The following is a 14,961-nucleotide window of genomic DNA, read 5'->3' as shown; positions in this document are numbered from 1 at the left end:
CCTGTGAGAAAGGAAACAGGAAGTGGAGGCCCAAAGTAAAGCAGGGGCAGGGTCCCTCTGAACACCAAGAGGTGACATCAACATTCAGGTCCTGCAGGGAAGGGTTTTCTGGGGGCCCTGCCGAATGTTGGAGACCAATTCTACTGGTACATGTCCAACCATGGAGCTCAGACCAGACCACAGAAGTTGGGGCTAAGTGCTCTGATGTCACTATCCCCATAATCCCTCCTGTGCAGAGACACTTTTGAAAGTGAAATAAAACAAAACAAAACAACAACAACAACAACATAACATAGCAGTTTTCTCCTTAGCACTTGGAGGCCATTTCTTGGCAAGTGAAGGAAATGAGCAATTAGAGAAAACAACAACTCTTGGTGCTAGCCTGCAAGCAAAAGCCAGAGGCAGCCCAGGCAATCCTGCACCCTGGGAGCTTCCCAGTGAGGAAGGGGCCCAGAGGGAAGGAACTAAGAGCGAGACAGGGTGGAACCAAAAGGTCCAGGCATTGCATTTGGAAAGCTAGGCTGTGTGCTCCTGGTCTGGACTTGGGTCGAATCTCAAGCCTGCTACTGGCCAGCCACACAACTAAGTCTAACACCTGAGCTTCAGCTCCCTCAAGTAAGATGAAGTCCAATGGCCACAGCAGAGGCTGGGCCCAGTAAGCTTCCCTCCCCTCCCAGCTTTCGTCCCTAGAAGGAATGTGCAGTCCCTGCAATTAGAAAGCTTAAGCCCACCGATGAGTGTCCAGAAAGCAGAGTCCATAGGAAGTTAGGGAGGAAAGAAAAAGTCCCTGTACCACCTGTCCTGTCTGCTAGAGGCCTTCAAATATAAGCATGGGTCAGGGGAGACATTGTCTAGGAAACAAAATGGACAAGAAGCAGGTGGGTTCAGAGGGACAAAGCCTAAGAAACCCATGGAAGCCAGTTTCTGGGTCACTGCCGCAGCTTAGGAACAACAGGGTGAGCGAACAGCCCAGCCTTGGCTCTTTGAAGAGGCTAAAGGGTTACTGGAGTTCCCAGCCAGGAAGAAGCCACCTTCAAGTCAAAAATCCTCCCTACCCTGTCCCATATCTTGTCTGTCACCTGGAACAGAGGGCCCAGAATGAACCCTGAGAGCAAATAGTAAAGAATCCCCTTGGTGTGCTATGTGTGGGGCGACCAACAGCTGCTACCAAGGACAGAAGACCTTTCCAATTAATGAAGATATTTCTACCTAATCAATAGATGGCTGTCTATCACAGCAATCAAAAGGAGTCTTAAGGGGAGAAAGAAATGGTAAAGGCTCCATAGCCCTCCAACTTTAAAGACTGGGCAAGAAGGCAGGGCCCCTGTAGCAGGCAGTTGGTCTTTACCTGTGGATCTGAGCAGCTCTGTCAAAGTCTCTACCACAGGAAGAGGAATGATCAATTTGTCCACAGAAGGGAGTCAGGACCAGGACACATGTGCCAGCATCCTGCAGAGAGAAACCCAAAAGTAGAAGACATGAGCCACCTGAGCTCCTCATTACACTATATCAATCAACATGGAAATTGCAGAGCCAGCCTCAGGCTGAGCAGTATCAGACTCACGGCCTTAGGGGAGCAAGAGAGTCAAAGGGGTGTGTATGACAGAGAGGTACCCATTTCGCATATCCTGATGAATGAATTTGGGGAGAAAAGGCCTAACTCTGAACACAGTGATAGAAAACCACACAGGGAGTGGGACCAATATGCCAGCACACCACGGCCTTCTTGTAAGTGATCAGAACCCTTGGCTTCCAGTCTAAGTGCTTTACTCGGGACCCTGTTGGGATTGGATGATGTCAGGTCATGGGGTAGGGATGGGGTAGGAACAGCTGGAGAACTAAGCAAAGCAGGAAGGAGTCAGGAGACACTTGGCTGGACCCTTAGACGGAAGATGCAGGTGGCCTCCAGCTTTGTCAGTAATCCTCTAAGACCCTTAGACACGTCAGAAACAGATGCCCACTTCTACTGAGTACCCATAGGCTAGAGCTAAGCTCACAAAACAAGATAAAAAAGAGAAAATTGACTTTTCAGTGAGTCCCAGGTCCAGCTGGCCTTACAGACAACAGAATAACCACAAGTACCAGTGAAGCCACTGCTCAGCCCAGGACTGCCACAGAGCCTGGAACATGCCAGGTCCACATCACAGCTCAACATTAGTACCCATCTGTCAGACACACTGAGGAGCCCCACTTCCCTGCGTCTGTACCTAGGCCTAGGGACAGGCAGCTATCTAAGAGGCCCTCCAATGACCTCCCCTGCAATTCACCAGCAAGTTATAGACACAGGAATACTAACGTGTCAGGGACCAATAGCCAAGTCTAGGGCAGTCCAAGTTCAAAGTCTGATGTCAGGCACCAATAAGACACCAGTCCTGTCAGCGCAGTCTTGACAGAGGCAAACATAAACCCAAGGGGCACGTAATGGAGGCTCACGATGACAAAGTGATCAACTGCCAGTGAGCAGCACAGCCAGCAAGAGCCAGAGAGGGAAAGAGGGAATGGGATGTGCAGAGAGCTAGTGATGCACAGTGGTGGGAGGTGTGGCTGCAGGGAACAGCGGCTCTTCACACACCACCCACACTGCCCATCCCACACCCTAGGGAACACCATGGTGAGGGAGCAAGCAACTTCTGGGGCTGGCCTTCAAACAGAGGCTCCTTGGCAGTCCCGCCTCTGACCCTCGTGCCCATGTACACATCCTTGTACTTTCCTGACCCCGGAGCCAGAGGAACATCCCAGGTCCCCCACAACCCAGTGTGGGCAGCTGCTCAGGCCACCCAGTTCACTCTACATACATCTGCTGCTGCAGCTCCCCAGCTCCACACAACCGTTACCATCCTGATTCTTAGCTTCCACTGCCATACTTCTACAGCTATAGTGTCCCTACATTCGAGGTAAGGGAAACTGTGGGGAGGGTTGAGGGTTTGCCATGACAACACGTTGGTCACTGGTAAGCCAGTTTTGTCAGGCAAGCCCCACCATTCTATGTGACTAGACCACCCATGGGTGAAAAGGTCAATGGTGACTTACACCCAGGAGAATCACTTCTGCAGAGACTAGGGGAAAGCCAAGCCAAGAGTGGTGAGGTGGGTACTTATGCCCTGACAAAATCCACTGAAGATGTGTGATGTATGCGGCACTAGGTTAGTAGCAGGCCTCATGACAGTCACTTACAGAACAGAGCTCAGGACAGGAGCACAGAGCCCTGTTAGAATGAAACAAAAATATGTCACAGGTCAACACAAGTTCCTTTCAACAATCTGGAACATACACAGGGAGAATTGAAGCATCCTCCTTGCTGAAATCTGCTGCATGGCTACACGTGGGTAGCCATGACTCCAGCAGCTGGGGTCTACACTCAGATAACACAGCATTTGCTGCTATTCCTAGGAGCAAGAATAAACCATTTTGCTACCTAAGTGTTAAACTTGAATCTCCAGAATGCCCCTCAAAGATGCGGAGAATTGCTGGGGAGAGAAAATCAAACCAAATCTGCTCGAGAGATAAGAACAGCAAGAGTTGAAATTACTTTTCTAAAAAGTTTTCAGATCCCCGTGCTGTTTCAGTCAGTGGAAGTGAATTGGTAAGCGAATCTGTTTCTCGATGTGGTTTCCATTAATAGAATATCAGTCTCTCCTCATCCCCACTAAATAAATGTCAAACAAACACTTAAAACATACCCCATTGGTGGGGCGCCAAGTAGCTCCTTTGCCCAGACGTCCGCAAGCCTCAAGCTGGCCCCGGCTGGCTGGAAACAACTACTGGTGGGTAGTGAGACTGAAGCCAGCCCTGCTGTCTCCACCCACGTTGACATGGAGATTGAGGCAGGTGGCTCCAAAGCAAACTGCCCAGGGCCTTGGAATGCCATGGGGAAGCAGGGTCACCAATTTTAAAAAATTTACATATACCCTACAATGCCATGAAGCTCACTGTGGAAAGCAGTGATTATCATGAGTGCTTATTAGTCTTTCTACAAGGCTGTGCGGCCATCATGCTATCTTAGTCTGCACATCTGTCACCCTTCAAAGCAACCCAATACCCATGAGAGCCAGTTCTCATTCTCTCCCCCTCCCCCAGCCTCTGGGGACCACTGATTTGCTTTCTGTCAATGTAGATTTGCCTATTTTAGATCTTTTACATCACTGGAGTCATACCGTGTGTAGCCCTTTCACATCTGGCTTCTTTTCCTAGGGCTGTGCTTTCAGAGACCACAGCAAGTGGCAGTATGCTATTCCTTTTTTGAATGTCTTAATTTTTAATGTAATTTTTTGCAGTGCCCGTGACTGAACTCAAAGTCTCACAAATGCCAGGCAAGCTCTCTGCTTTGGAAGCATATTCCCAGCTTACTTCATTCCTTCTTCTAACTGAGCAACATTCTGCTGGGTGTAGAGAACACGTTTTGCTTCTGCTCATCTGCCATTTGACATCTGGACAGTGCTGACAATTGTGGAGAAGCTGCTGTGAACGCTTATGGACAGATTTTTGTGTAGACATGTTTCCAATCTTCCTCAATATTTAAATAAAATATATAATTTAGTTTGCTTGTTTGCTGTTGCACTAGGTATTAAACCTAGGGCCTCATGCATACTAGGAAATGCTTGCCACTGGGCTGTATCTCCAGGTCAATGTCAGTCACTTAATTTACACCAAGAAAAAAATACATCCGCATTTTGAAAACTAAGAAAACTCAGCACACAGATTGGGTACTGAGTGAGATGAGTTCCTCTCTTGGTCCTGCAGCCAAAACCTCCTTCTTCTACCCAGAGTCTCGGAGGAACTGGGCATCCCAATCAGGCCAGGGATAGTAAGTACACAGGACGAACTGTGAGTCCCATGTGAATGCTCTACTCTGGGCTGCACTCAGGGGACCAAGCTGCTCTCTGAGGGAGGACTGTAGACAGATGGGCTCTGCAGGCTCTACCACACACAGGCTCTGAGACCTAGCGGGCTGCTGAGACTCTCTGGGACTTAGTTTTCTTATCTGAGAGGATGGACACTAGTACAGACTTCACAGACCTACAAGAATGAGTCTGTGAGAACAACCACTTAGCATCTTCCTGGGCCTCTACCACTGCTACCACCACTACTTCATAGGCATATGGGTGCACACCAGACCCTGAGGTGGGGGCCCACCACACAGCCTCTTTTGGACAGCGGGGCTCAGGCATAGAGGCTGAGATCTATGCCCGGTTCCCTATATACCATTCCAGTTCTACCTTTTATCCCCACCCTTTTACATGGGGTCCCACTTATATAACCCTGGCTGGCTTTGAACTCATTATATAGATTAGACTAGCCACTAACTCACAGAGATTATTTTGCTTCTACCTCCCAAGTGCTGGGATTCAAGGTGGGTGTCACCATGCCACAGCTCTCTTTTGAGAGCTGGGTCTATGTTCTCCATGAGACTAATTCCTGGCCTTTCACTGTGTTCCCCCCAGAGATCAGGAAGAGCCTGCCTCTGGGACCCCATGTTGGGGCAGGCTGGTTGAGCATCTCACTGTTTGGCTCTCGCAGCTTCATCTTATGTATGTGCTCACCCACCACACTGCTCTGAAGTTGAGCTGCTCTTTCTCAGGCCCAGCGTGCTGCAGGCAGTAGGGACTCTCAAGACTTTCAGAGCAGAGAGCCCTCAAGTGCAGGCAGAAGCATGAGAGAGGCCATTGGGAAGCCATGGGGAGCTCTTCTGCTCCCAGCTGGCGAGTGGTGAATGCAGAGCTGAAGCATGATGCCGGGAGCTGGGAAAGCAGAGTCAAGGAGAAGGGCCCAGCAATGATTCCTTGAGAGTGCAAGAGTTCATGGGGGAAAAACCCAGGACACACACACACAAAGAATACACAGCAGAAAGAGAGAAATTCTTAGCCTGCAGCAGTTGGTAGCATTATGTAAAATCCCAAGCCCACAAAAATATCATTTGGATGATAAAAAGTTAAATTTAGCTAAGTACAGAGTGACTAATACTATGAGGGAAGGCAGCACCCCCAGTTGCCTGGAGCTGATTCAGCTGGCTTTTAGAAACTTCTGACAAGTAACCAGGGCCTGGTGCAGCACAGAATAACAGATTATGTAATGAGAGGCACAGCCTTCAGCAACACAAAACAGTGCCAGTGGGAGACTATGGCCCTCTCCAAGAAGAACCACTGGGGATGGCTAACACAATCCACCAGGACCCTGTCTCCGTGAGTCTACCCAGGGGACTCTGTGTGCTCCAAGGCACCAGCCAGCAGTCCCAAAGACCTTCCCCAGAGTGGACATGACAGACTGCAACTTTAATGGCCTTCAAGACGTCAGCGCCTTGGGCTGCCCCCTTCCTTTGAATGGCCCTCTGACCTGGTTAGTGACACTGTGCCAGCTTTGAACTTCCATCTTGGGAAGCCTGGCTAAAAACTGAAGACAGGTATGCAAACAGGCGTGTGCCTTCCTAGATTCACGGCAGCACTCTGTCCAACAGGCAGATGGGAGGAGCCCCAATATTCAAGGAGGGAGGTCCAGATAAGCAAATGTGGTCATCAATACAGTACCCATCCATTGTAAAAATGAAGGGAATTCAGATACATTCTACAGTCCCTGAAAACATTCTGCCAAGAGAATTTAAAAAATATTATTCATTATAAGAGATAGCTAGGGTGGTCAGACAGCTAGAGAGGGAAAGCAGAATGGGGGTTCAGAGACTGAAAGGAGGGGAACAGGGAAACAGACAGACAAGATCACACTGTGTTCCATGGGCAAATGGGTGCCAAGCAGTAACAATTTACTTTAACACCACTCTTTTGCACACTTTAGAATAGTGTTTTGTTTGTTTTTCTGGTTTTTCGAGACAGGATTTCTCTTGTGTAACAGCCCTAGTTATCCTGGAACTTGCTCTGTAGAGCAGGCTGGCCTCAAACTCACAAAGATCAGCCTGCCTCTGCCTCCTGAATGCTGGGATTAAAGGTGTGTGCCACCACTGCCCAGCACTGTACACTTTAGAATAATTAAATGTTCAATTGCATGTTCTATATACACTATCACAATGGAAAAAAAATAAGAAAAGAAAGATGGAATAGAAGAGGCAGCCCAGAGTTTGTGTTCTGAGGAAGGCAGCAGCCACGACGTTGGAAACCAGCTCCCTGGAGGTCAGCTAGCACACGCAGGGAACCCCTGCTGGTGCTGCCATCCACTACCATGGTCTCTCTGTTACAGGAGTTGGGCTGGCTTGTAGGTGGGTCCTCCAGCCTAAGTCAAGCTGTTGCAGCTGACATGGGTGAGCAGAGGTGTCATCAGGTCCTGCACAAATGGCATGAGAGGCTAACACGTGAGCAACAGACAACTGTGGTGTAGCTGAGGGGTTTGGAGAAACTTCTGTCCCTGACAGGAGACTAGGGAGGGCTTTTTGTCCTCTTCAGTCACATGAGTCCCTAAGAGGGGCCAGTGCTTCAGTGAGGCTTGGGAAGAAAATGACTTTCCACTCTCGGCATCCCAGCAGGGTGGGTTGAGCTCCCACAGCTGCCCTGAAGCTGAAACTTCTCTAACAACCCGGTGGGGTGGCCAGGCCATCCGTTGACCGGCTCCACTCTTCGCTGCCACGCACTGCACTGTCTGCAGTAAGGACCTGAACACAACTGGAGAGTGACACTGGTGGACTTACTATGTACAACGGGTGACTCTTGGAGTGGGTCTGAGGCCAGAGTGCCAGCTGGAGAGCCAGCTCTACTGTCTGAGACTCAGTTTCCTCATCTCCGTTGTCACAACCCCACAGTTCTCACAGAGGGGAGTGCGGATGCATGCCTAGACCCTCAGCAGACTCCAGGTGAGAACATGGGATTAGAGCATGCACAGGTACTGTACATTCTCCCTTTCCAGTCTCCACTAACCAGTCAGCTGACTGACAGCTCCAGAGGAGAACTCCAATGGAGTCCCAGGGGATGGCAGAACACTATAAAAGAACCACAGGTCCCTAATGTACTGCATGGAAACCAGCATCCAATCCAATAATAATCAGGGATGACAGTAAAGCTGGGCATGGGGATGAATGCTTGTAATGCTAGCTGAGAGGGTGAAGAGGATAGTAAAGCCAGTGTAAGCGACATAGTGAGCGGCCCACTCCACCCCACAAACACACAAACACACACACACGAACCTTTACTGTGAAAAGCAAGTGAGATTAGGTTGATCGTTGATAATATCTATGTTGATAATCCAGGGAGATCTGACATGGGCACATGGCAGTCATAATATAAGCACATAATAGGAGCTTTATTCATGTTCTTCACTACTACCTGGTTTTAAAACCCTTATAGCATATGCTCACTACATGAGATGAAAACAAGCATCTAGACCTAGATTCCTAGTTGAGGGCAATCTGCAGTCGAATGAAAAGAAAAACTTAGCTCTCTGCTTCTTGGTAAACAAAATAAAGAGGGAAACAGCTGGGCCACAGTTCTTACAAGCTGGAAAGCAGTGCTCCTGAGAAGGGAACCTTGTGTTGCTAAAGAGCTGATGGGAATATGGTCCTCTTAGGGCCTGAGTATATAGAGAGAAATAGCCAGAGACCACGCTTGCCTGAAGCCTCCAGGGAGTCAGAGGTGGCCTTGCAGGCCTGCTTGTGGCCTGACTGGCTGTCAGGAGCTCCTCACAGTTATTTTTCATCCTTGCTAATATCAGCACAACGGCCCTGTGGTAATGATGGGAAATATTTACATACCACACCACTGATGGGTTGTGTGGACCATCTGGCTGCTGGATGTGTAAAGTATTGTCAAACACACGGCCCTTCCATGAACACTGTGCTGAAGGATGGACCATAGAGACTGACGTGGCAGCCCACCACTCTCTCTACAGGGAGAACAAGAGAGGCCATCTCCTATTTATGACTCTGCGGCCTGTGCCCATAGCAGCCTCAGTCACCTGCGGCTTGGCTCGGAAGCAGGGCCCCAGGAGGGTGGCTTCCACCCCTGGTGTAACTGAGCTCAGCATTCATGACAGTCAAGTTCCAGCTGAGGGCCTCTTCAGTCAAGTGCTGCACACCAGGTTTCATGTGGCCAGCCAGCAGAATGACTGCAGGGGATGGACATCTCAGAGCAAATCGATTTAGTTGTCTATCTGAAAGCACTTTCTGTCACTCTCCAGCACGGCTCAGGCTTCACAACTGCAGCAAGTGGAGGATGGAAGTCTTAGCCTTGCCCAGTGAGAATTTCTTCTCTGCTCTGTCAGGGCCTCTGATAAGTTCTAACTCCATACTGAACCTGTGTAGATTTTTTTTTTTCTGGGTTGACGTCAAGTTTTTTTTTTTTCTTTTTAAGTTTAGGGTGTTGGGTGGGTTGTTTTATTATTATTTTCTTAATTTTAGTGAAGGCAAAAAAGTTCTTTTCAGAGCCTGTTCTAAAGTAGCAATTTTCTTAATGAGGAGCACAAGCTTGCCACCCACATGAGGAGGCTGTGTCGCTGCTGATCACATTGCCCCATGAATGTGGCAAGTCATGTTACCTCCCTGACAGCTGGTGACTCAAGGGGAGTTGCTTGGCCATGCCCCACGCGGTCAGCTGGGATTTACTTCAGTCACCAGCATGGGCTTCCCTAAGGTGTACTGGCCATGCTTTTTCACATCTGAGCCCAAAGCAAAACTTGCTCTGCCCACAATCTCAAGTGACCGTCACAAAGTCAGATGTGGTGGTATCCCATTATAGTCCCAGCATTTGGGAGGGTGAGACAGAAGAGAGGTCAAGACCAGCCAGTGCACAGTGAGTTCCCACAGTCAGCATATGCTACGTAGGGAGACACTGTCTCAAACAGAATAAAACAAAGAAACAAAAGGAAATTACTGTTTGAAGGAATGGAGAGATCTTCTCCAGAGCTGGTTCTGCTCTTCGGGACAGTCAAGAAACAGTGGACAGAGTCTTCATATTCATTCTCAAAACATGGAAAGCTGATTTATTTCAGAACATCCACAAATAATAATGGTCTTAATAGAATATCATAAAATAAGCCCTAGGTGTGGTGGCTCATGCTTGTATTCACAGCACTCCAGAGGCTGAGGCAAAAAGATCTCAAGTTCAAGACCAGTCTGAGATAGAGAGTTCCAGGCTAGCCTGGAATAGAACAACACCCTGCCTCAAAAATAAAGAAACAAACACTCCCAATAGGAGTTTTTAAATAACAAAAAAATAAATGAACTGTAGTCTGACAGCTCGGACCTGCCTCCCCTCACCCGGGGGATGGGGAGACTATACAAGATTGGGTGGCACCAGTTTCCTGAAATCTGTTTTGGCTATAAAATGACCATGTTGTTCTAACTACTTCCTGGGTGCTGGGATGAACTAATTCAGGCCAGGAGTCTCCTGTGTCCAAACACCCCAGGAAAGTTCACTGGTCTTCCCTTTGCTTTTCTCTTTGCAGTAGGTGGGGTCCATAAACCTCCCCTGTGGACAGAAGGCCATTTCCGAAGTCAGAGCTCTTGCCAGAGGAGTAGAGACCTGCTCACATCTGGGACAATCCCTGTCCATCTGAATGATAATTCAGCACCGAGGCTGAGTAACACTGTCCCAGAGAACACGTACAGTGCAGGGGAGGACTCTCACTGACAAAACACCTAGTACCTCAGCAGGGTGGGCAGCTCTGAGGGCCAACATAGGTGGAAGAAGCTTCTCCTTGCAGCTTGGAACCTTGATCCCAACAGAGGGGAGTACCCATGAGCTCCAAGCCACTGGGAGGTTCTAAACAGACACCTGCTCCAGCCAGCTGCATCTAGAAGAGCCAGGCAAATGCTCTTTTTACAAATGTTATCTGAGCCCCTCGGAAAACAGGAAAATCAGGAGGAGGGCTAACCCAGGACACTAGGAGCTTCACTTGTGTCAGGTTGGAGCCACACCTGCAGACATAGCACAACTAGGCAGCTTGCTTCCCTGCTAAGGCACAGGACTCAAGCCACAAAGGCCCTGAGGACTCAACCATTCTCTTTCTGGGTCACCTTCTTTGGCTCTGGTATCACTGACTTCTCTACGGCTCCCAAACAAGACCCCAGGGAGAAAGTGAGCTCCAGGGTTGGCCAAGCTCTCACCAACCAAGGTGGGCCAAGAACCACCAGAGACAGCTCTCTGTGCTTCCTCCTTACATCAGTCTCTTCTATTTCTTCCTGTCCATTTGCTCACAAGAGGAGGACACTAGTGAGCTGTGGTTTTTGCACAGATGGGACATTTACTGCATTGACCATTCTCAAGCATACAGAGCAGTGACACTAAGTTCATTTATCATGTTGTGCAACCATCATTGCCATCACCCTTCACTCTAGAGTTTCTTCATCCTCAAACCTGAACTCTGTCCTTATTAAACACAAACTAACCATCCACCCCATCCCCATCCCTTCTGTGAACTGTAGCTCCCTGCAATGGCCTTGTCTGGAAAATTAGTTTTAAGTTCACAGGTCTGTACAACCCAAGCTTGCTGACGGTCCTCCTAGGTACATATGGGCTCCCCTAAACATATTTCCTGAAAGAAAACTTTTATCAGGCCAGACCACTGGAGACTCAGAAAGCTCTAGGTGTTTCTTAGATACTCTGTGATGGACAAACTGACAGAGAGGCAAGGTAAAGGAAGCCCCTCCCCTAACTCCTACTGGGAAGTCTAAAGACAAGGCTCCTGGGCTTCAGGGTCTCTGTTGTGAACACAGAGACCTACTGGGTAGGGCATTTTTTTTGGCTGTGGCCTGCCTTCTGAAGTGGATTAAGTCTTTCAGTCAAGACTTGTCTCAGATTTTCATTTTACTGAAAACCTCTTTCCTCGCCTGGGGAAGTTAAAAACCAACCGCTCACATTCACATGCCATATGTTGCAATACAGGTTTACACTGCTTTTGGGGAAGCAATCCAGCCACAACAGTCCCAAGCAGGAGGGAAACACCCCACTAATAGGTGTCTGCAGGAGAACCCTGGTGTAGTACCCTTGCTTCCCATCTTCGAGCACCACCCTGAACTCCAGCAACACCCATCCCCAGTAGGGCCTAACTGAAGAACACAAAGCCAGTTATTTGAGAAAGCTGGCAATGCCAAATGTACCAACAGGAGCTCCCTCAACAGCTTACACTGCAGTAAGTTCAAAATACAGCGTGTAACAGCAGGCAGCTATTTCTGCTCTTTAAAACAATATATACTGACATATGAAGATAATGTCTTAGAAAGCACACACATATACATATTCACACATAAATAGACATACATGCACATACATGCAACATATAAACACAGTCAAACATACAAACATATATACATATAAACATGCATACATACACATACACGATAAGCACAAACACACATATATACATAAACAAACATACTCATAAACATAGAAACACACATATACACATAGGCATACACAAATAAACATATATACAGCTACACACACACACAGAGCTATCATTGTCCCTGGAGAGAAAAACTAAGACACTGAAGACAAGGGTGGCAAGAAGTCTGGCATTTGTACACAGACCCTTCTCAAGTTGCTATCAAGTATGAAATGCATTGTTTATCCAAGGAATTTTAGGTAAAAAAAAAAACTATCAGGTCTTACTGACTGTTTGATTATTTCTATAGGGTATGTTTTAGTTCCATAAATCACAGACATAATTAAATTTATCTTTAGTCATGTGACATGCACAATTTTTTCAATGTTCTGCCATATGTTTTTTTCTAATGAATGAGTGAGAAAATGATTAATGAATGGTAAAGAAAAACATCAGTGAAATTTTTTTTGCATACTAGAAAACTCTAAGTTTTGAGTTGTTAGAGCAGGCAAGGTTAAAAACTGGGATGGATTCTAAGACACGAATAAGATTCAGGATACTAAATGTGATGCATCCCACCGATGGCGCAATTAATCAACCTTTACAGTGTCTGACTTTTAATAATTATCTTAAAACGCTGACATTTGATGCTTGTTTTGAAACAGCAGAACAAAGCTGGATGTGGGAGCACATACCTGTAACCCAGCGGTTGGGAGGTGGAAGCAGGAGGATTGACAGCTGAAGACCAGGCTATGCTATATAAGTTTGAGGCCGGCCTGAGATACATGAAACCCTGTCTCAACCACCAATCCCCATCTAAGAGGAGGGAGGAAGGAGGAAAGGGAGGAAAGGTGAGGGAATGGGAATGGGGCGGGGGCAAAATGCAAATAAAATAATGAGTGGCTCAAATAACTTTAAAATACATTTTTGGAACAAATGAACTAATTCTGCAAACCTCATTCAATGATCCAAAAGAACTAAAAACAACCACCAAACTCTCCCATGAGTTGAGTCAATTCTGGGGGCTCTCCCAGGATTATTGAGTGCCTAGTTAGTTAGTGCCTGCGTATTTACCTCCAACTCTGTCCTACTCACAGGCTGGCCAAGGAGGATGACAGCAGTCACTACTAGGCTGACTAGCCAGTCACCATATAGATTTGGAGAAAAGCTATGGCACAGGACCTCAGTCTTGTGGCACTCATACTAGCCCCCTGGGGAGGCAGCAGCCTATTCTGATGAAACAATGTGGAAGTGAGAAATCACAAACCAAAGAAAAGAACTGGGGAGGAGGCAAGGCCATTGAGAAAGGAAGCACGGGGCCCCAACGGCATCAGTCTGATAGCCCTAGAGGACACAGACTCATCACTCTGTGACCTCAGAGAACAGCCTAGCCTGTGATGAGGGAACAACATCTGTCTTCCCACAGCTTCCTTCAGTCACATGATTCAGCCATCGACTGAACTACCTCCAGTGGTCCCTACTAATTAAAAGACAGGCAAGAAATGTTTTTGAGAAAGGTAAGAAAAATAGTTAGGAGATGTGATGGACTGGCTGGCAAGGTACTTTGTGCAGATGACGCCAGGGCAGCAGCTGAGCTGTTTGCTAGCAGGAGGTAATAATTTACCCTGCTCATCTCACCTGGCTCACCTAGATACAACTTTCCAGTCTACACAGTGGCACTGGGATGCCAAGGCAGGGACCTCAAAGCCAATGGGGCATTCTGGGATAGAGCGTGGTTCATCTTTCCCAGAATTGCATTCATCATCCATCCAGGACTGAGATAACGGACATCTGGCTTCTGTAATGATGACCTAATGGTGCACAAATATGTTCTGGAACATTCTGGGAGACTCATCAGAACACCACCTTTGGGAGAGCTGGAGCACTCTGCAATATACCCTGCACATTACTGCAATATACCCTGCACATTACTGCCCCTCTCTCCCGAGATATTGCATCCCAGGGAGGAAGCTGCCTGAACTGACCAAGTGTCATGCTTATTTACTGGAAAATGGGGCTCTTATCTCCTGACACCCAAGCAAACAGGCATCAGAGGGTTCTTCCCCACCAATGTCACCACCCAGCTTCTGCTGACACCCTGGAAGGTGATGCAGACGCTTACTTATCTTCTAACTGGCTGCCATGGTGTCTGGTCGTTTCCCAGTTTATCTACTTCACAAACCTAAGACAAATGTATCTGCTCAAACATCAACATTGATTTTTAAATAATTTTTAAATCTGCCTAAGAGTTATATGTACTTCTCTGTTCCAGACCATTGTATTGCTTGAATCTAGATCAGTCACTAAAGAGAAAAGGATGTTTGCCTCGAAACAACATTTATAAACATTCGTGTCTCTAGCTGCACTTGGCCCTGTCTGTCTTGCTGCAATGCCCAGGAGCAGCGGGCTCCTCAGGCCTGCTTTGGAATCTGCACTAGAATGTTTGGTTGCTCCTAAGGGGGTATAAGCACTGATGGGTGATATTTCCACGTAGAAGGCTTCATCTGCCCCCCAGTTTCTACCTTTCAGAGTAAAAACCATAAACTTCATCAAATGCCTCACTGACACTTACCCAAATCATCTTCGTGGTTTTGGCACACATCCCCCTTTTTTTCATCTGGTAGGTCACCTAGTATTTAATCATCTTTTATGTTTACAAGGCTGTAACAACCCCTGGGCTGGACATTCTACCTGGGGAATGTGGAGAGA

The 14,961-nt window shown here is 47.6% G+C and overlaps 1 protein-coding gene across 10 annotated transcripts in view; it reads right to left on the bottom strand.

Annotated features, from left to right (window-relative positions):
* The window catches only part of Pitpnm2 (phosphatidylinositol transfer protein membrane associated 2), a 137,923-nt gene that overhangs the window by 104,397 nt on the left and 18,565 nt on the right, over positions 1-14,961 (bottom strand). For 9 of the 10 annotated variants that reach the window (XM_085679091.2, XM_085679107.2, XM_085679111.2 and 6 more), the window contains exon 2: positions 1,349-1,449. The exons of the other annotated variant lie outside the window; for it this stretch is intronic. The gene's annotated coding sequence lies outside the window, so the exon portion shown is untranslated. The remainder of the gene's footprint in view (positions 1-1,348; positions 1,450-14,961) is intronic. 10 annotated transcript variants of the gene reach the window in all.

This window comes from Myodes glareolus, chromosome 2 (genome assembly GCF_982192425.1).
Source record: "Myodes glareolus chromosome 2, mMyoGla1.1, whole genome shotgun sequence".
Classification (NCBI taxonomy): Eukaryota; Metazoa; Chordata; class Mammalia; order Rodentia; family Cricetidae; genus Myodes; species Myodes glareolus.
The sequence above is the reverse complement of the archived record's forward strand: the minus strand, read 5'-3'. Positions and strand labels throughout refer to the sequence as shown.